Source organism: Eptatretus burgeri, chromosome 9 (assembly GCF_056783735.1).
Source record: "Eptatretus burgeri isolate ZD-2024b chromosome 9, Ebu_testis_v1, whole genome shotgun sequence".
Lineage (NCBI taxonomy): Eukaryota > Metazoa > Chordata > Myxini > Myxiniformes > Myxinidae > Eptatretus > Eptatretus burgeri.
The window spans coordinates 100,890,858-100,913,756 of NC_140969.1; the positions used below are offsets into that span (position 1 = coordinate 100,890,858).

A 22,899-nucleotide genomic window follows, 5' to 3' on the forward strand; every position below is an offset into this window, starting at 1 on the left:
TGTAGCCAAAATCACATTCATGAATCCTCATCATGTAGTCTATAGAAATACATGATTACATGTATACTGCCACAAAATACTTTTCGCTTCTTTGAGTTAATGCAAGAATTTTTTAAAAAAAAAACCCTTCTTATTACCATACAAACATTCGATAGCGCAATGACAAATTTTCCTTTACTGTTGGAATATTAAGAGAGACTGTTAAGGATTTAGAGACTCTTGTATGTGGTGTTGAGGCTCATGGAGAAGCTCGAACACAGAATGGAAGAGGATGTAACAGAATGAAGGTTGGCGACATCCGAACAATTGAGTTTAGGGACAAAATGGAGGAAGATGCACACATCGGGTGAATAAGATGGATGCAGCCATAAACTCTCAATCACAGAAGTGGAAGGAAAAACTGGAAAGAGGTGGACTTGGAGAGGGTTAATGGGGTAGAAAAGATCATGATTCTGGATATATAGCACGATATCTCGAAAAGTTGGAGACGGATTCAGACAGGACTTGGTGGACAAGTTGGGTGAGTGACGAGGAAGAATTGATTCGATTTCGGTGAAGATCCGAATCCGGATCCGGAGACGAGAATTCTTATGTGATTCTTCACCATTGAGAGATGTGGCCAAAAAGGATAGATGGCACGATATTTCAAAAAGTTGTGGATGAGTTATGACACAACTAGGTGGATGAGTTGGTTCGGTGACAATAGCAATCCGATTAGATTTTGGTTCAAGTCCGGATGCAGATCCGGCCCGTCTTTGGGATACAAAATGTAAACTGTTCAGCCTGGCGGAGGTTTGCACTCTACTGAGTGCCGTTCTTATTGGGAAAGCAGAAGTAGCATGTCCAAGGGGATGACTGGGTCTGAATCCAAACTGATCGATTGAGATTAGGTCGTTGGAGAAAAGGTAGGATTTGATGTCAATTATAATGATTGCCATTAGGTCCATGATCTTGCTGATAATGGGAAGTAAGCTAGATCGGCCTGCAATTAAGGGGATCGGTTTTTGCACCCAGTTTATGTAATGCGGTTGATGTTGGCTGACATCCACGCAAATGGAAGATGACCTCTGGCAAATGATAGGGTGAACAAGGCAGAAGGAGGATGTACAATAGCAGCAGAGCAGGTTTTTAGGACATGTGCGTTGATGTTTTTAATACTTTCCAAAGTATCTGGTCCAGTTGTAGAATCAGATTTGAGGGTTGTCAGAAATTTCTCCACCTTCTCAGCTGAAAAAGTCAGAGTTCAGGAGCAGCGTGCGTTGGTTGGGTCAAGAGAACGAGGTGTTATGGACACAAGATTTGGAAGCAAACACAGAATTGAGGCTTTCGGCCTTCCCATGAGCAGAATCAGCTGGGTAGTGGAGTAGCGGCTGTAGCCCAAATTATATCCAGGTTCCTCCTGATGACTCCTTCTTTGCTGTTTACTTCTTCCTCTTCCTTCTGATGACTCGGATGCAGTGTTTGGTCTTCCGTTTGACTGTGATACCATTCAAAGTGAGGGAAGGGATGGAGGATGAGCATATTCAAGAGGTAGATTTATCAAGGTACCATCAGGTTTTTGAGAAAGGAGACAAGTAGTTAGTACAACGGATGTTCATAAACAGTTGAGATTTGAGAGGAGCAAAGCTCCAGCACCAGCCCAGGATCAGGACGGTGCTGGCAGGTATATTGAATAGTTTGATTAAAGTCACCAATATTATTATGCATTCGATTAATTCACCCTCATAAATAGTTTAATTAAGACCATTAATTATGGAGTGAATTAAAGGCCACAGAGTTTAAACTAATAATTGAGGTTAGATATTATTGAAAAGGAGTACAACATTTTATTTAAAAGGTTTCGTATTTTCATTTCAAGTCATTCTTCACTAATTTACTAGAACTAGTGCTACCCACTCCCTCTGGGAGTGAACAATGGTGTCGATATCCCCTTTTTGGCAAGGCTTAGTCGTTAAACCACTCGCACTATGCCATGCATTTACAGGTGAAAATTGTTCGTAGTCTCCCCGCCGTCGTTGGATGGGGGTAGGGTGTTGTGTAGGTATTTCATTCCCTCAACCTGAATCTGGGGATGCTGAATACATATGCAAATGTATTTTTTCAATCGGCCAAGTGGTTTTTGATTCAAAAGGTTCAGACATTCACAGATTAATAAATAAATAAATAAATACCTACATCCAGAGCATTGCTGAATTTTGGTATTTTTGAAGAGATGACAAGTTGGGTTGAGTTGATTTGATATAACTAACTTTTCAGAAAGCTTTTGATACGTTTCTACATGGAAGTTTACAAGCTAAAGTAATTATAGAAATATACGGATTATGCCTGTCTGTCCTGTATCTGTCGTCCCTCACTGTTTTATAGATTGTCTCCAAATTTGTGTCCATATTTAACAGCCTTGCAATTATCCTTCTTGATGAGATGAGATTGCAACAAATGATACTTTCAGGTCATTTTTGAGTAGAAGTTGGTAAGATATATTTCTGGCATATTCTGGGAGTAATAAATCCAAAGAATGAGGACACCAAGCTCGCTTTTTAGTCCTTGACCTTCAAAATTGAAAAATGAAATTGGCCCCTCATGCTCCCAGTCTTTGCAGCCCCCAGGCCGAAATTTTGATGTGTTGTCATTTCTGTATTAGTAACACAATGTATTTCATGGATTAGTCTGTTTATCTATATGTGCCATAAATTTGTGTGATGTTTAAAGATTCCATCTTGCTGCACAGAGTTACAAGCAAATTCTGTCTGGGGTCCTAAAAGACCCCACTAGTTTTGGTTCATTGTTTTACATATGTGCTTACTTTGCATGATATTTGGACTGAGTAAGTCCACCAAGCCAGTCCACTGAATGAGGACATCAGCAGGAATGTCGTTGCTGATTTTAGTTCCCCTTTGTTTTCCACTTTTCACTTTAATATGCATTTGCTTCAGCATACTTGTGGGGAGTCTTTGCTGACTTTACACCAAATCTGTTTTCCACTTGTTCTTTACAAGCACAGGTAACCAGTATTGCCTGACAATGCTGGGTCTCTCCCCACCCCTTCCCCTGCCTCCTCCCAGCCATGCCCTCCCTCCGGACTCCCACCCCACCCCTTTTCCTCTTTCCTCCCACCCCACCCCTTCTCCTCCCTCTGGATTCCCACCCCACCCCCTTCCCCTCCCTCACGACTCCTACCCCACCCCTGCCCCTCCCTCCAGACTCCCACAAATATAATTATTTTACACAACGTCATGGAATAGAAGTATTTAATTAAATTCAATGACGTCATACGCAGTGACATTTTAGAAAATTACTTCACACACAATTTTGTTTGGGATCACACACATGAGGAAATGTACCTCACATGGAGGAAATCACGGCAGTGTTATAAGCTGCAACAGAACTAAAATAGGGGTTTAAATAGCAGAATAAAAGTATTCAGTTGAAGTCAATGGTGTTATATGTGGCCACGCCTTTTATAAAGTTATTTTACTTTCTTTGCCCATGAATTATCACTGTACTGTAGCACGGGACTGCACATGCACGCACGCACACACACACACACACACACACACACACACACACACACACACACACACACACACACACACACACACACACACACACACACACACACACAGACACACACTTATTATTGTTTTTTTTTTGCCCAAGAATTAACACTGAAGTGGCACACACTCACAATAGTACAGGTGACTGAACTGCATGTGTAATACTTTGTCGTTCACTTCACTTTACCACGTCGCTCACTCACCACTGCTGCGTTATAAAAGACGTGTGTAAACACCGTGGTGGCGCACCGCAGTTCTCTCTGAAAATACCACTTGTCGCTAACAAATTCTACCCATCACTTCGCTGAATATGGAGAAGGGGGATCTCCTTCTTTTTAAGTTTCATGGCGTTTTCAGATCCACGATACCCTATATACGCCACACGCCCAGACATAATGAAAGTGAATGAAGGATCCTTTAAGTAAATCCATAATACTACATTGATTTCTCGCTCTCTTTAAAATATCTCAGAACCGCCTTGAAGATTCAGGAATACTTCTGGTTCAAATGGCCAAAAATGTTTGGCCGATCAGACGCGCCAATCCCCACCTCTTTCATACTTTGAAATACTCATTATGGTCGGTCATATGGAGGGAATTTGAAAAACACATGGTTCAAATATTTGGGTTTCCTACAAGTATCGCAGGTCCCAATTGAGTAACACTATTCTATGGAAGTATGTATTAAAGACGACATTGCAGAAGGAGGGATAATGGCCTTGTTTCCATAAATACACTTAGTTATGAGAATCACTAATTTCTTCAAATTTGCAGATTTCACTCCCGATTTCGACACTTATTTAGTCCAGGAGATGTGATCCTCAAATCTGAAGACATATTTCGATTATATCCTTTATTTATTCTGTGAGAGGTCATTGTGGTTACAAGGCAAGGCATTTTTGAGCAGGCCGAACAAAATGGCAGCTTAAGAACCCTTGCGATGTGACAGAGGCCTGACCAAGATGGCATGCTGCCATTTTGGTTAGGCTTATTTTGTTGTTGTTTTATTTTGTGATGAGCACCCCCAAAATTATTTCCAAAAGTGGTGTTTAAATTCACTCAAACACCCAGTTTTCATTCATGCACTCCCTTGGAGCTTTCTTGGTATGCATGCAAACTTTTGGGCCACTTGGTTTCATGGTTTTGGAGTTGTGGAGGAGACACACATACATTGACACACACTGACATTGATTGTTATGGATTACCTCCTTTTGACATTTCCTCTTTCCTACATCATCCTCTTTGGGTATATAAATATGAATTGACTGCGCAAGACATCATTACTTTGTTTTCTATTTGTGGAGGCAAGCTTATCCTTTTTATCCTTACTAGTACGTGCCCGTAAAAAAAAAATAAAAATAAAAATATTCAAACCGCGAGCAACAAACAGCAACCACACAGGCCGTTTCTTAGCTCTCGCGTGCCCGTACGTGCGTGGCCCAGAAGTTCGCATATTATTTGCAGTTACGATTATTCGCAATTTAGTTTTAATATCCAATTATTCAATCAGCGCCAACGTATTTTACCTTTTTGCAATGTCGTGGCAAGGAAAAACAAAAAGAGAAGAGAAGAGAGAGAAAAAAAATTACTTCCTGGTTCGGAGGATACCAGCACTCTGATGTTACCGAAATTTATGCACCGTCTAATATGAAAACGATCATAACTTGGGGCATTGTGTTTATCTATAAATGCGTATAAGAAATCGAGAAATTATTAGAATACACGAAGTCATCATTATCCGGAAGCCCGTACGTTGTAACCCGTAATGGGGAACGCGGCTGAGGTTCCCTTCCCCCATCGGCCACGCCCACGCAACATCGTGTCGTGTCATTGGTTTGGTAAATAAATGGCCATAACTTGGGAAACACTTGTCCGATTAATATCAAACCTTGAAAAGGCACATCCTCAGGTCCCTAGCAATATACCTGGCAAGTTTCAATTAGATCGGACCAGTGGTTGTCGAGAAACAGCGGTCACAGACACACACACACACACACACACACACACACACACACACACACACACACACACACACACACACACACACACACACACACACACACATTGCTGGAATTATAGATAGATGATTTTACATTATTCAGCACTGCGATGGAAGCCTTTCTTGAGGGAAATGGAGAAGAGAACGCCAACTTCTCTTTCTGATGAGGACAAATGGAAATGGTATCAATACTGCTCATGTTCACAATTGGGCTGGGCGATATTGATATTTTTGCTGGTTGATTATTATCGTCCCTCCAAGTATCGACAATTTAGCGATATATCGACATTGTGCAATCACTGATGCTTTTACAGCATGACAACCTAGTGGGCGATAGCTGGCGTTTGGGGACGTGGGGGAACACACTATTGATACTTATATAACTCTTTGATGATGCAATGCACAAATGGCTCAAAGATATATCAGTTTATTGCCATGTAATCTGTCCTGAAATTAATGTAAACTCTTTTGTGTTGCCTCATTGAAAGCATTGTTTGTCTCATTGTCACACAAATACAACATCTTATGAACGGGTATTTTGGAACATTAATTGGAATTTCCCAGAGTGGTGAAGAAGCCGCTGTGGCCCAACGTCGGACTTCATCTATACTGTATATTAAAGTCACTGGATTTCTCCGTCCATCTATCCCTCTGTCCGTCATGTTCTTTTTGCTGGGACGTCATTATGATTTTATGTCTGGGACGTCATTATGGCATTGCGTCTAGCACTAGGCTAGGCCTCGTAAGTACTCAACCCATCCTGTGCTCTTCTATTTCTTCAAAGTTTGTTCTTTCTTTACGATGGGTGCATGTGGGGATGAAAATGTGCATTGACCGCGATGGTGGAGGGAGTGAGGGGGATGATTGTTGTGTTTGACTTTGGTGTTCGACACTCTGATGGCAGCGATTTTTGTATGCGCATTTTACCATCTTTATAAAAGCTTTCCTGTATGCGGTCTGAGCTGGAGTTCACATATAGTGATTTTACTGGTGCAAATAGTCCCCCTCCACCTCAGGCACAGGCTCAGGATCCACAACGGAAGACCACGATGATGAGGCAGGAAAACTGGCAATTGAGATGGGACGACGTTTTCTCCCAATTGGCGTGAAAGGCAAGAGAGAATGGTGTTGCGTATTTCTTGTTTGTTTGTTTTTTACTGAGACTATCGTGCAATGAATAAACGAGTCCTTCATGTCGATATTCTTACTAAATCAATGCAAATACGTCTCAAAATCTTCAGTTTACAATACCACGCACCACTTTTTCCATTATAGAATGTGCCGCTATATCGGTAGTTTGAAAAATGTCGTGTCATGTTCACGATATTTTTTCAATATCGTATCGAGCCGATGATATCGAGATATCGCCGAGCCATAGTTCACATGAGCCGAGCGTGATGGGATTTGGGACATGCACCTACACTCCTTTACTTGCATGTTGCCATTCCTTCTGAGATATGACTATTACAGTGATGGTAGATGGGGTCCTGTATACCTGGCAGAGATGACTATGTTACCAGCAGAACTATTGGCAGACTTGGCAAGCAGGGGAACTTTGTCATTAAACGATATTCCCGTCAAGTCAACCAAGTTGAGTGGATCAATGGAACAGGGAAGAAAGCAGGAGACATAGTTGGCATCACAAATACAACCTCTGCTCTAAATCATTGAGCTCTCTCCTAAAATCTGAAGTCCCACATTGCAGCAGATACCCATGAGATGCATCTTATACACCCCAGTGACATAGCCATTCACAATTCGGCAATGCCAGGTAGATAGTAGCGAGACAACACAGATGAGCAATCATTCGTCTCAACACTGAAGTGTTTCCAAGTATTCACATCTGATGGGAATCCAACTGTGCTGCAAAATATTGCCACAAAATATCTTGCAAGTGAGAAAAATCAGTCTCTGCGAAATTCCAGAAAGCATGACCAACAAATGGATACAACTAATGCTTGTACCACTTGCTCTTGCGCAGATGAATGACAGCCTGAGAACAGGGAACAAATCCATGGTAGCTGACATACTGATTTCTGACATCGAATGCCCTGAAATGTTTGATCTTCGTGGTAAATCTGCATATCTGGTGAAATGTGGAGAAGCAAGAGTTGTCTCCATTGGCAAACCAAGTGGTTCAAAGACATTTTGTGCTTTAGCAGATGTTTTCATAACGCCTTTCTTACAGTCGGGCTTGTCATTCGGGTGCATAGATGTTTTATTGACTGGTGTGTGTGTGTGTGTGTGTGTGTGTGTGTGTGTGTGTGTGTGTGTGTGTGTGTGTGTGTGTGTGTGTGTGTGTGTGTGTGTAAATCTATCAAAGCAGCCAAGCGGCAAAGGTGAATTGCGCTCCCATGACCAATACGACATGTGATTGAAGGAAGAGATGTTCATGTCCAAATTCCTGGTTAAACTTTGTTGCCTTATCTGAAAACAAGGCAGACCTTGCCCGATTCCTGTCAGAAGAAAGACTGGCAAATGCACCAAGTGACAAAGAAATTGTCATCGCCAGTGGATTTGCAGATGAACAGGCAGTCAAGTTATTTATTGCAGCCACGAACATCATCACATTTAGGGCAACACATGAGGAAGTTGATACACGGCTCGTTCTACATGCCGAACAGCTGGTTCGTTATATCATCACAGGATGCAGATGTTCTTCTTCCACTGGTATCGCATTTCAGCCATGTGAATTGTGAGCACCTCGAGATGATGACTAGAACTGCCAATGAGAGAAAATATATACCCGCTGATGCTGTCTATCATTAGCTCCCACCCAGGGCTACCAGTGCACTTCTGCCATTCCATGCTCTTACCGGGTGTGATACAACATCGTACATCTGTGCTCACAACAAGCGGCTAGCTTGGAAAACATTTCTCCATCACTATGATCTACTAGGTGATTTGGGAAAAGGAAACCTGATGCCGAGGAAGCTTAAGTCGGTCGAGAAGTTTGTGTGCGTAATGTATGCATACAAACTTTTTGACTGACTCGACCCTGAATGGCAAGGCCAATGATGATTTAGTCGACACCCTGCTATCATGTTTCAGCAAACACCCGTCGACACCCTGACTATCATGTTTACAAAATCCAGCCATCTAGAAAAGTTACCCCAACCATTGATTCCCAATACCTGCACATACAGCGTGTGCATTACCAATCCATGGTATGGAAGGATGCTCGCCTTCCAGCGCCACATCTTCCAGATGGTAGCGGATTGTGGTGCACACGGGATGACTCAGGTCTTTGACCGATTCTGATGACTCTTGCCTCCATCCCAGAAGATTGTCGCGAAATAGTGTCTTGCTCTTGTCGTTCAAGATACCATACCCTTCGCTGTAAACGCCGAAAGACAAAGCTGCCAAGTACTTCTGCCTGGTAATGTAGGCAGCATGCTGATGACTGCTTCAACATGATGAATAAATATATTCTTCGTCACTTGGTGCCTTTGCCAATAAAGAATAAATGCATTATTTTTCATAACTTCACCGACAGTACTTAACCCCAAACTTCACCTTTGCAAGCTCATATATTGGATTAGCAACCCTGAATTAGGCTCAAAACATGTTGGCTCCCTTTCTCTGTGAAAGGGGTCTTCAAATGTGCTGTTTCAGGTAGAGTATTGTTTTTACGGACCTTTTGTTTTTCTGATCGGATCTACTTAAACCTCCAAATTTGGCGAAGTTTGCCAAATTTCCTGATTCAGCACATCAAAATTCGCTGAGAAAGGGTGTCTACCGACGTTTAATCAAAAATGACAGTATAACGTGATGGAGTATAACAGCTTGGTGGGTGGCAGTCCCAGTACCATTCCTCAATGGGATTGTTGTCATTGTTTTGTCGCTCTATGACCCACCCATCCTATCAAATCCCATCACCCATCTTTGATGGGTATATTCGTGAGAGTTGAACAGATGCATAATTGCCTTTTTCAATGTGAAACAAATACTCAAGCTATGTCAAGATTTATATTAGGAAACAGTGGACTTATTTAGGTGTTAAGTTATCTTGATTTGCAGATGACCCAAAGCTCCAGCATAAGACAAATCAAATCAATGGAAGAACATCTAATCTGTGGATATTTGGATGTCTTTTTGGGAATGTTGAATGAGATGGAATTTAACATAACTAAGTGTAAAATTAGAGGATTAAGGAGAAACAATGGCTGGAGAGACTATCTTTTGAATGGAGATTTTTTGCGCAAATGATAACAGCTAAAATATTCAGGAATAATTGTCGATAGGTCTGAACAATCAGCACCGTCTCCCATCCATCCATTGGGGCCATACTCTGTGCAGAGCGTTGCTGCTGCCTAAGAAGTCTCTGACCACGTTATAAGTTACACAATTAAAATCTTCGAATCCATTAAAAGGGTCATGATATTTAAATCAAAGAAGTTTGTACTTGTTGCATATGTGATGAGGATTTGTGGATGCCACAGCAACGACAATCATTGTAGAAAGTGCACGACTTCGTGTCGTAGCTATACCCGCAGGACTGTCATTCCACAATCGATGCTTGTACATCACAAAAGGGACCTATGGTTTACAATGTAATTTCAAATACACCATGGTACTGCCATTGTACAGACAACTGATGAGGATGTATAGCAAATATGGTGATCAGTCAGGGATGATATTTATAATAAGAAAAAGCTGCTGCTCACCAAACACATGCACGCACAAACACACACACACACACACACACACACACACACACACACACACACACACACACACACACACACACACACACACACACACACACTCACGTGCAGCGTTGAGGCTGCCGGTTGCATCATTGGTTAGGGATGCAGCTATGCCACTGATGCAGTGCCCCTATTATCAGTACAAGGGTGTTCATTTTGCCAAATTCAGAAGGGTGACAGGCTGAGTCAATCCCACCTGGGGTTAATTCAGCGGTCAACAGGGCTCAAACTCAGGACCTTAGGATCCCAAGCCACCCACCCCAACTGCTAAGCCAATGTCAGGCTGCTTCTAACCAAAAAAGTAACGAGATCTCTGTTAATTTAAGTAATAAACAAGCAATAGCAGACCCGGTCTCAGGCAACGCTTCACCTGCTTCGCAGCGATCTTCCTCAGACCAATAGACCCCATGTCTCAGCACGTGTCTGCTTTTATTCCTGAGGCTACCATTCATTTTGGGTCATGTGCCGGTATGCAAAGTCAATTGAGGATTGTTTTTATTTTGCCAAACTTTAATGAATAAATGTAGAAATGCATTATCAATGGGCTCCTCTGCTCTTTTTATTTACTTGTCATCTGGTATTGTTTGTGTGGGGGTGAGTGGGTGTGTGTGCTTGTTGTTGTTTTTGTGTTTCCAGGGCACGAACATGGCTGGGTACATGTCCGGGTTGGACGTGATGACGTGTGGATTGCGTGATCGGTGGAGTCTCTGTAATGTATTGTGCATGCATGGGTGTGGTTTTGGGGACCGAGGGCTGTTTTTTGCTGTCCTTGTCCAGTTGCTTTTGCTCCATCCAGTTTTTGCCATTTGTATCAGAGGTGTGTATTGTCTGAGTATGTCCACAGTCTGCCCAGTTAGACCACCTTCTCAGCTCTTGATGTGCCATGCCTCCAGTATCAATCTCTGTCGCTTGTTAGACAAACGGGGGAGCCTGTGCCCGAGACATGACGCCCAACAGAGGCAGGTGGATAGCAGCCAAAATAAATATATCGCAGTTGAAATAAGCATGTAAAATAAATAAATATCAGTTTTACAATGAAGTTGTGGTGTAAAGTCATCCCCAAAATTGGTGGGGTAATGATTAGAGCCTCCACACCGAGTCTGGGAGTTCGGCGGTTCATACCATGGCCGAGTCATTCCAACGACTTTAAAAATGGTGGGTGCTGCTTCCTTGCTTGACATTCAGCATTTAATAGGATAGAGCACAGACAATCCCCATAGGTTGGCATCCATGGGGAGGAGGAAATTCCTCAGAAAATGTCCGGCTGAGTGTGGTGAGAAAGGCGGCACCATTGTTGTGATGCTGCTGGTACGCAGAGTGCCCTGGGAAAGTAATGCCACTTCCTCAGAGCTCAGTGGCTGTGTTTGTCTCATCTGTGTTCCGTGTTGTGTCTCGTGTATTCGTCCGGATGGCCATGTGTGTGTGTGTGTGTGTGGCAGCTCCACGATGAGCCTTAGATCCTGTAAAAGTTTCCTGCCTTGAAGCAGATAAAATGTGGCCCCTCTCTTCTGTAATGTGTCTCAAGCCTCCACCATTTCTCCCCCATTAATTTCTTCAATTGTGTCCCTTTGTAATTTTTTGATGTTTCCTTTGTAAATCCTTCTGCAGCTCCATAAACATTAGAATTAGCCATTCGAGTTATCCATTAGAATTACCCTTTAGAACCCGTTAGAATTATCATTTGGAACCCTTTAGAATTACCCTTTAGAACCCATTAGAATTACCATTTGGAACCCTTTAGAATTACCCTTTAGAACCTGTTAGAATTACCATTTGGAACCCATTAGAATTACCCTTTAGAACCCATTAGAATTACCATTTGGAACCCTTTAGAATTACCCTTTACAACCCTTTAGAATTACCCTTTAGAATCCATTAGAATTACCATTTGGAACCCTTCAGAATTACCCTTTAGAACCCTTTAGAATTACCCTTTAGAACCCCTTGGAATTACCCTTTCGAACCTTTTTATAACTACCCTTTAGAACCCTTTGGAATTACCCTTTAGAACCTTTTAGAACTACCCTTTAGAACCCTTTTGAATTACCCTTTTGAATTACCCTTTAGAACCTCGAGAATTACCATTTGGAACCCTTTAGAATTACCCTTTAGAACCCTTTAGAATTACCCTTTAGAACCCGTTAGAATTACCATTTGGAACCCTTTAGAATTACCCTTTAGAACCCGTTAGAATTACCATTTGGAACCCTTTAGAATTACCCTTTAGAACCCTTTAGAATTACCCTTTAGAACCCGTTAGAATTACCATTTGGAGCCCTTTAGAATTACGCTTTAGAACCCTTTAGAATAACCATTTGGAACCCTTTAGAATTACACTTTATAACTCTTTAGAATTAAACATGGTGGGTTAGAAAGATTCTTCTTCATTTTTCACGGTTGGATTGAAGGAAGGACCATACCCACATATCGAAGCGGCTTCATGCTTAAAAAAATTACGAATGGTCAAAATTAAGTGCCACGATATAACTGAACAGGAATACATACAGAGGAGACGCGCCCGTGAATGGTCGAAACCGTGGAAGGTAAAGCCGTGATATTTAAGACTTTAATGTAATGTTTTCAGGGATGTTTTTTGAAGATCTCCATTATGTTCTTCTTTATCATTCCCGTTGCTCCAATGATCACTGCTACAATTCCAGTGGTCCTCAGTTTCGAAGACCTTTTCACTTCATTTTTGCGATCCTGGTATTTGGTCATTTTCTTGATTTCTGCATTGTTTCAGCCAAAATCACCGGGTTCTGACATCTCAATTAGCAATGCCATCTTGACGTTTTTGTACCTAAGTATTATATCTGGTTGCAATGCTTTTTTTTTTAATAATGTTCACACTCGATGGGATCATCAGGTCATACATGAGCGTGACTTTCTTGTTTTCAATGATCGCTTTTGCTTCATGTTTCCACGAGTTTTCTGGAACTGGGATATTGAAATTTTTACATCCCGATAGGAGGTGGCTCGTGCTTTCCTTTTCTACCTTGCGACCTTGCTCGGTTTTCTTAAAGCCATTCGTGTCATGTCCTTGATCTTGGGTATTTTTATCGACTCGTTCTCCATCCCAGTTGAACTGACCTCTTGTTCGCCATTCCAATGAGCCTTCTTTGTCTATGCCCAGTCTGTCTCACTCTTTTTTTGTTTCTATCTTCCTACTCTTTTGTCGTTCTCCCAGTTGGCGGTGTATATCTGTTGATATTTCGTTATATATTTTCTGTTTTATCTGTTTTGCAATCATTGAGGCTGTATTCGTTGCTGTTTCGGTTTCATGCGTGGCATCTTCTGTTTGCACCTGTCTTTGGAAAAATTTTGCTTGGTGGGTTGGGTATACCTTCTCTGGTTTGCTTTCTTCGTATTTGCATACGAATTGGGTTCTGTAGTTTGTTGAACTTTTCACCTACTCAGCCAGTCCAACAGATGTCATTCTATGCAGTTGGTTGAGTTCCATCAGGCCGCAACCTCCTTCTCGTCTCAGCAGGTACATTCTCAGGATGCACTGATTTTTGTAGAACATTGTGTGTGTGTGTGTGTGTGTGTGTGTGTGTGTGTGTGTGTGTGTGTGTGTGTGTGTGTGTGTGTGTGTGTGTGTGTGTGTGTGTGTGTGTGTGTGTGTGTGTGTGTGTGTGTGTGTGTGTGTGTGTGTGTAAACTCCACTACCATTTTCCCATTTGTTATGTTATGTATCATCATGCCCATGTGGATTACGATTGTGAAACAGTATTATACACATAGCCATGACGGTGCATGACAATGTTCTGAATTGTGGAAGAATTTATTTTCATGGTGTGATGCTTGTTGGCATGATGGCACAGAGTGGATGGAGATCAGGCTCAATTGCCTTTTACTGTGTCTGTTTTTCCTTGTATTTCCTTCTACATATAGTTATTACTGCAGCTTTTTTGTGGGGTTTACTGAACAAGAGAAATCTAATAATATGCATGAATAATAAGATTTTTCCACTTTTCTCTCTGAGCAGCTGTTTTCCTTTTATGCTGTGATTACCAAAATACAATTGCTTACATCCATGTTTTTCTTTTTGGAATCTTAATATGCTTTCCTAAAATGTTGGATTGATTTTATTACAATTTCATCAAAATATGCACTCGAAGCTTCTCTTGAGTAGTTTTACACATTTTATGAGATATGCAAAACTGAATACGATATGCGAAATGTCTCAGACTGTAACCCCAGAAACTCTCCAGTGTCCAGCAAGTTCCAGCCAAAGAGATTTGACTTCTGGGTATGACAGTTTGGCCAGGAACCTCAAACAATTTTGCAAATTAATATTCCTGCCTATGAATAATGATGTTTCCACCCTTTCTGCAGATGGTTGATTATCTGTAACATTTAAGATAATACGAGATAAGTGGCGCAAATCCTGCCAAGATATATTCGGCAATCTAAAATTACAGAACCAAGAAATGAACAACAGATGGAGCTGAAGAACCTGTGAAGCTTAATCGGCATAGTCTCCAAGGAAGATTCTCCATTTTTTTTTCTTTGAAAGAAGTCCCGGCAAACTTCACAGGGTTTGTGGATTTAACCTACAAGCAAATTTGAGAAAAAAGTGTTTTTTTCTTAAAATGACATTGACTATGCTCCTGGCCAAGTTCAGCTCAGCTGATATGGCAGCACATGCCATGTATCATGTGAAATATCTCGCACCACTCTACAAAAGGAGGAGGAGATTGGGACCATACTCTGTGCAGAGCGTTGGTGCTGCTTAAGCAGTCTGCTCGGCTATTGGGCACATTCCTGGACGGGTTGCCACTCCGACAGTATACCAGCATGCTGGCACTCATTTTGCCGACCTCGGAAGGATGACAGGTCGAGTTAACCTCACCTGGTATTAATTCAACAGCTGAGCAAGATTTGAATTTAGGACCCAAGGATCCAAAGCCAACAGCCCTTACCATTAAGCCAACACCAGGCATACTACAAAAGGGTTAAATAGTTAAGAAAAAAAAAATTCAGATATTTCAGTTCCAATATAATTATTTAAGCAGCATATGAGAACTGTCACAGAATTCGGTTTTCTCATTAACTCGACTTTTTAATACATAACACTGATTTATGCTGACTCTTAAGGTTATGTGGCAGCCATTTTGAAAATCAGTGGCCATTTTGAACGAAATCTGCATTGGTTCAGATATATAATATTGATCAGCATTTAAATTACTAGAAGCCTGCCAAGTTTTAATTGCACTATAGTTGCCAACCTATGATTGTTTGTCTGTGCTCTACCCTTTTTATAGTATGAGCATCAAGCAAGGAAGCAGCACGTACCATTTTCAAAGTCCTTGGTATGTCTCGGCCAGGATTCAAACCGCCGATCTCCCAGACTAAGACTGGATCCTCCAATCATTACACCACCGAGTTTGGTTTTGCGTGTTAACTAAAACGTTTGGCAATCGGAAAGACTATTCAAAAGCGTTGGGGTGATTTTGCGAAGATTTTGGAGGCTATATCAAAAAATGGCGGCCATTTTAAATGAATTTCAATTTGGCCAAAATGCAGTTTTGACCAACTGGTCATGTCGTTCAATCATGCAAAGTTTGGGACTTTTAACCAAACGTGCACAATTCGGTGAATTTTTGGCACTGCATTGTCCCACTAGAAGGCCACATTTAAGATAATCTAATTGGTTAAAATTTTAAACCAATCCCAAAAAAACCTTTTCTTGACTTGACTTAACATTCTTGACAAGTCTTAGATGATGATAAAGTTCAAGAAGAAAGCTATATTTTTATACGCATGAGTTTATGAATTTTATACAATTTTTGAGAATGAGAAAAATATTGCCATATCACCAATCTTCTTACTCATAGCATGTTATTACTGATATATCTCTTAGATTAAATCATTAAAAACCATATTCTATGCTTTCAGTCTTGTCTGCTTTTCTTGGCGTCTGCACTTCTTCTGGTTAAACTGACAGACTATAACCTTTGGCCCCTTTTAGTCTGTAAACCTCGAAACTGAAATAAAAGAGGATTCCTGATTTGGCCAACATCATACTTTTTAAAGAAAAAAAGCTTACATCTTAAGCATTTCACTTTTTTTCTCTCAAATTCCACAAAATTCCACAAACAGTACATCCTGTCTTGAGAGACTGACCACCACGAGTACCAAGCACAAGGCAGTCTCTCAAAGCAGATGGTCTTTCATGAGAGGGACACTCTCAAGACATCATGTATGCTTTATTGCAGGGCATCTACGGTAGTGGACAAAGAAATGGAAACACCAATGTAAAGTCAAGTAATATGGCGCTGGGCCACCATATGCGGCCAATACGGCCTGTATGCACCATGGCGTAGGGTCCACCAGTGTCTGGAATTCTACAGGAGGGATGCGGCAGCATTCTTTCATGAGAAAGTCAATCAACTCACACCTGCTTGATGTGGGTGGAAAACGATGTCTCAGGCGTCGTTCCAGAAAATCCCATGAATGTCTGATTGGGTTCAGGTCTCTTGACTAAGAAGGCCATGATATTTGGATAACATCAGTGTCATGCTCATCAAACCATTGGGTGACCCCGATGTGCTCTGTGTATGGCGGTATTGGGGGGTCTCCTCTTGCAGCCATGTTAGCCATAAATATGGGCAACCAGACCAGTGCAGTGTAATTTTATACATGACCCTCAGCATGCTGGGATGTTATTTGCTTAATTAACACATGGGCCCCACCTGTGTGTGAAGCCGTTGCTTGGTGTCCCTCATTTACCCAGGTGTTTCCACTTTTTTGTCCACTACCTGTACTTTACCCAAATTGCACAACTTTGAGGTCAATTTCAGATCATGTAGTGGTGTACTGTACACAAAAATTTTATAATACGTTGTCCACAAATTACCATTCCAAATTCAAACTGCAATCAAATAATAATTACATGGACACAATGATGTGATTTGCTGCAAGTGAAAGAACATTTCTCATTTTTTTTTTCAAGATTTGTCAATATTGTCATCCAAATCTGAAAGGACTTGTGGGGACTGCGCTTGAACAACTCATGAATGTGGTCAACAACCTGCTTGGCTGGCCGGCCCCTTCCTTTGCAGGATGCTAGCAGTCTCCATAAACTTTTTGTACCACTCATGAATCGTTTTTTTCGATGCTGGTTGCCTTCCATAAGTCATCCTGAAGCTTCGTCGAACCTGTGTTGATGAATTGGTTTATATAAACCAGGCAACACACTGTGCTTTTTCTTGTGGGGACGTCATTTGCAGTAAATGTGATGTCACATGTCACAGGAAGGATGCACCTGGAAATGAACAAAAAGTTAATAAAACCCTGGGAGATGTACTTTCACTTGCAGCAAACTGCATCATTGTATCTATGTGATTATTTTTTTGTTATTAAGGTTTGAATTTGAAACGAATTTGTGAACATACCAGACTCTGTTGTGTAATGGTTAAAGTGTCCTTGGAGTCTTAGAGGTCGGTGGCTCAAACCCTGGCCGAGTAACACCAAAGACTTTTAAAATGGTAAGTGCTGCTTCCTTGATTGATGCTTGGCATTTAAAAGGATAGAGCACAGACTAACAATGCTGGAAAGGCAATTGCAAACCACCAAGTATAACCATTGCCAAGAAACTGCTTCGGCAGCACCAACAATCTGTAAACAGTATGGTACGGTACATCAATATGAAAAATTTGTGGACACACTGTATATTGAAGCCTCCCCCCCCCCTTACAGGATATGGGAAGGCTTATAGCTGTTGTAGGGTTTGTTTCTACAATTAGTGCCCCCAATTTTTAATGGTACCTCGGAATTTCTTAGGACTAAGAGTAAGTACTAAACCACCATTTAGGTTTTTTTCTCACAATTTTCGAGGTGTATCTTGGAGCCGGCTGGGACTTTCAGAATGAAAATGTGTAACAATAACGGGAATATAAAGCTTGCGGGGTTGATATAATTTATTTGATCTTGACTTAATTTTTAAGGTCATGTCTTAATTATGAGTCATTTTAACGTTTTTCGCCGTAACTCAAGTAAGGTTTGTCCAATGAGAACGAAATTGCGCTCTCCGGACAGCTGAGAGCAAAGCGCATTTAAGCTTGATTTACATCTTACCCCTCCAGGTTAAAGGGCAAGGTCATTGCAGATATCCAGTTACAGTATTTATTAATATCAGATGGAAATATGTTTTAACTTCATATAAATATTGAAATGTATTTCTCAATAGCTACTGCATTTTAAAAGCATTTTTATATTGCATACTTATAATATTGATGATTTACGAATGTTTTCTGGCAATTCCACCCGACACCAAAAAAAGAATAGGTCCATTATTATTATTATTATTATTATTATTATTATTATTATTATTATTATTATTATTTTTAACCAAATTGACTGACATGATGCCATCTGGACAGGTTTTTAGGAGGAGGAGATTGGGACCATACTCAGTGCAGAGCGTTGGTGCTGCCTAAGCAGTCTCCTTGGCTATTGGGCACAATCCTGGACGGGTCACCAGTTCGACACAGGATACCAGCATGCTGGCACTCATTTTGCCGACCTCGGAAGGATGACAGGCCGAGTTAACCCCACCTGGTATTAATTCAACAGCTGAGCGGGATTTTAACTCGGGACCCTTGGATCCAAAGCCTGCCACTATAACCATTAAGCCAACACCAGGCATACAGGTTTTTAGATACCTGTAAAACCTAACTTTATGTAACAAAAGTAGTTTCATAAGGCACTCCCTTTAAGTCTTACATCAAAACAAGCGACTTTACCTGCCAGGGAGAGGCGTTTTTGATAATTGTTGTCCGGCATTAATTTATACTTGTCCCAAGCTGGCTGGCAAGTTCCAAACCCGTCATCTTAACATCGACCAAATTTTGTGCTCGCCGATCACAATATTGACCACAATTCATGGCCGTTTGCCATGGTTATCAAGTGTTCAGTTTTTTCAGGTCTTTATCAAAGGAAAATACATCTGTGCATTAAAGTAAGTGATCGGAAATGAGAGGTGCATCGTCACCTTGTTCTGGTGGTCTTTGAAGCCAGGATGTACTGCATTTAGTGTAGTATGCATTGACCTGTTGTGTCTGTAAAAGGGCAGGGTATATTTGGTTCTCATGGCCAGAAAATGCAAATTCTATACCCCTAGTACCTATTTTGGTTCCCATATTCAAGCAAAACAAGAAAATGCATTTCAACCGCTGTTTTTTTTGGAAAACTAATGTTCGGCCTCAGTGACGCTTACTTTTCATGCATGTCATTGAAGATACAGAGGAGCACTGATTACTTGTCTCTCTTCATTTTGTAACAAGTAAACATTGTACTCTGCATTGATGGTTTTCCCACATTCAGGAAATTAAACCATCAAGTCCTTTAATTCTTTTGTCATAATCTTTCCAGGTTGATTGCTGAACTTAAAAAATTTTTTTTTTCCATGTTAGAGACAAAGAAAGTCTCGATTACATGCTGGCTCGTTTTGACTTTGGCATGAAATGCTGGACCCACGTCTCATCCAATATCTCAATCTTTTTCAATAAATCTTCCCCAATCGAGTTGCATTCCAGGAGGTTTGATACAATGGCCGCACAAGTTGTGTTTTGAGCCAACATTGGTACCCACTCGGCACAAACCATAATAAATTTCTAGTAAGAATGAACGATCGTTTTCACACATCCAACCAACACTGACATCAAATTCTTCTGAAATTTCACATTTTGCAACCTGGTGATTCTCCAAAATTATATGTTCAACACATTTTATGTTTACTAAAGTGGCAGCAGTTGGTCGCACCTGAAATTGTTAAAGATTGATTATAAATTTACAGCTGTTTTTGAATTTGATGCACGACGTAAACACAAATATATGTATATAAAATGTGCATTATCAATTTGTGCCAACAATCTCTTGTGAATTTCAGCTTTGTTAATGTTCTTAACAATTAATATGATGATGCACCTTTATTCCACAGCATAACACATGGCTATATCTGCCTCCATCTTGGTTTCATGCAGAATGCTTTGGCCAGTGTTATTGTCACTTTCTGTAAAACTTGATCATGGTTGGCAATATCATCACACAAAATATCAGCAGCAAGCTATTTTGATTACATCTTCAACAATACTGTATATAAAAGACAATGTCAACCTTGAACCACCTTCTTGAAAACCAAACTGAAATTAACATCACAGATTGTTTATAAGCTTCTAAGGGTGCACTTATGTTTCCCCCCATCCCTTTATCTTCCACATTGTGTATATAAAGTGTATACAAACTTTAATTGATGGTAATACATATAACATCTCAGTCTTTAACCATTGCAATGGTTAAAGCATCCATTCTGTAGGTGGTTGGTGGTTTGATCTCTGGCTGAGTCATATGTCTAATAATGGTATGTGCTGCTTCCTTGCTTGATGCTCAGCATTTTAATGGTTCATGTTTCCTGTGTTTTCTGGAACTGGAACATTTAAATATTTTCAGATGTGCCAGTGGATTACTCCACACACCTTGTTGTGCCTTTGTGTGTATAGCTGCTCTGACGTAAGTTTTCTACATCCCAATAGGAGGTAGTTCGTGGTTTCTGTTTCTTCATTGAAGAACCTACACCATTCTGAATGACTTAGTCCTGCACATTTTCTTAAAGCCATTCATGCAGTGTCTTTGGTCTTGGGCATTTATTATGATTTGTTCTCCATCCCAGTTGAGCTGACCTCTTCTTAGCCATTCCAAGGAGCCTTCTTTGTCTATCCGCAGTCTGTCCATCTCTTTTTTTATACTTCTCTGCTATTTTATCGTTCTCCCAGTTGTTGGTGTATATTTGTGGATATTTTGCTTTAGATTTTTATCTCATCTTTTTGGCAATCGTTGGGGCTGGATGCATTGCTGTTTCGGTTTCATGTGTGACATCTTCCATTTGTACCTGTTTTTGGAAGTTTTTTGCTCTGTGAGTTAGGGGTACCTTCTCTGGTTTGTAGTGATCACATTCACATACAAATCAGATTCTGTCTTCTGTTGCACTTTTCACGTCTTCAGCCAATCCCATTGTTGTCATTCTGTGCATTTGGTTGAGTTCCATAAGGCCGCTACCTCCTTCTCATGTGGGCAGGTACATTCTCAGGATGCACTGATTTTTGTAGACATTTTGTGAATGGTGAGGTTTCATTTTTTTTTTGCTATCTAGTTTATGTGTGTGTGTGTGTGTGTGTGTGTGTGTGTGTGTGTGTGTGTGTGTGTGTGTGTGTGTGTGTGTGTGTGTGTGTGTGTGTGTGTCAGTGATGAAGAACTCGAGTCCATTTTTGAAGGTATTCGGACTCGGAATGCCAAGGACTCGGGCTCTGCCTTATTCCAGCTTAAGTCTCACAAAATTAAGTGCACAGTTAAACTTTTAGTGAATAGTAGAAATAAAAAAGTAAAATGGTCATTTGGACCATCCTTTCCATATCATTCTCTAACCTTTTAACATGATACATCATATTAAATTAGCAAGAGACTTGAAAATATATTCTAAATATATTTTCTAAATAACAAGAGATGCCATTTATTGTATCAGGAAGAAAAGTCCCACGGATGTTGGGTCAAAGAGGTCATGCAATCATACATGGCAATGGGAGAGTTGTTTTGCCTACATGGCAAACATTTAAACAGAGAAACAGTGACAGGTGTTTCTATGAATTTATATTCAGCTGGTTCAATTTCTCAACTTTATACATTATATTTTCTTTATTCAATGTTAGATATAGGATTCGTTTTGCATGGTTAGGGTTTTAGGGTTAGGTTAGGATTAGGAATTTACATGCATACCTGATAAAAAAGAATTTATATATCAGGGTTAGATTTTGGCTTAAGGTTACGGTTTATAAAATAAACTTATAAAGTTTTGAAATTAAATAACAATTGAAATCCAATGACATGGATGGAAACTTTTATTTTCTTAGAGTTAGGATGACGTAATCCCACGTACAATTTAAAACAAATCATATCATATTGTGAAGGGGATTGATGCGAGTACAGAAAGTGGTCGGATGTTCCTGTATGACAAAAAATAAACCAATCAGAGCATTAAAAAAATGAGCAAAATTCACGATTTTAAACACGATTTATGGATTAAATAAGCTACCGAATCTTCTAAATATGGTCTGAATCGGTTTCCACAACAGAAAGTAATCCAAAAAGTCTTTTAAAATAGCAATTCATCTTTAAAAACAATATTTTTCAAATTTGCTCCTGCCAATACATTGTTACTAATCGCTGTGTGAAGTTTACTGCATTTTTTGTGACAATACTTCAAAGTCAAAAATATTTATTGAAATTCACAGAGATGAAAGTTAACATGTAAGATCACATTTATCTCCCCTTGCTAAAAAGGTAATAATTTGTCCCTTTCATGGTTGCTCTAAGGAAGTTTTTTTTATCATTTTATTTTAAAGTGGTGCATAATATTGTTGTGGTGCCAGGTTCGGGGGAGGGGAACGACCGCTAGATGGAGCAGTTGGGCCGTCTCCCACCGAATACCCGGAATTTTGAAAGGTCGTCACTCCGGATAACTCAGAGGTCGACGGGTCGCTTAATGGACCGTGGATGCCAATATCTCGACCGCGCGGTTAGGGTCTTTTTGTCTGATTCAAATTTACCTAATTAGCTGCGCGTTCTAGCTACCGGGCAAG

At 40.5% G+C, this 22,899-nt stretch overlaps 1 protein-coding gene across 2 annotated transcripts in view; it reads left to right on the forward strand.

The window, feature by feature from the left end:
- Positions 1-22,899, forward strand: part of LOC147020748 (BDNF/NT-3 growth factors receptor-like) — a 576,920-nt gene that overhangs the window by 229,876 nt on the left and 324,145 nt on the right. The window lies entirely within an intron of this gene.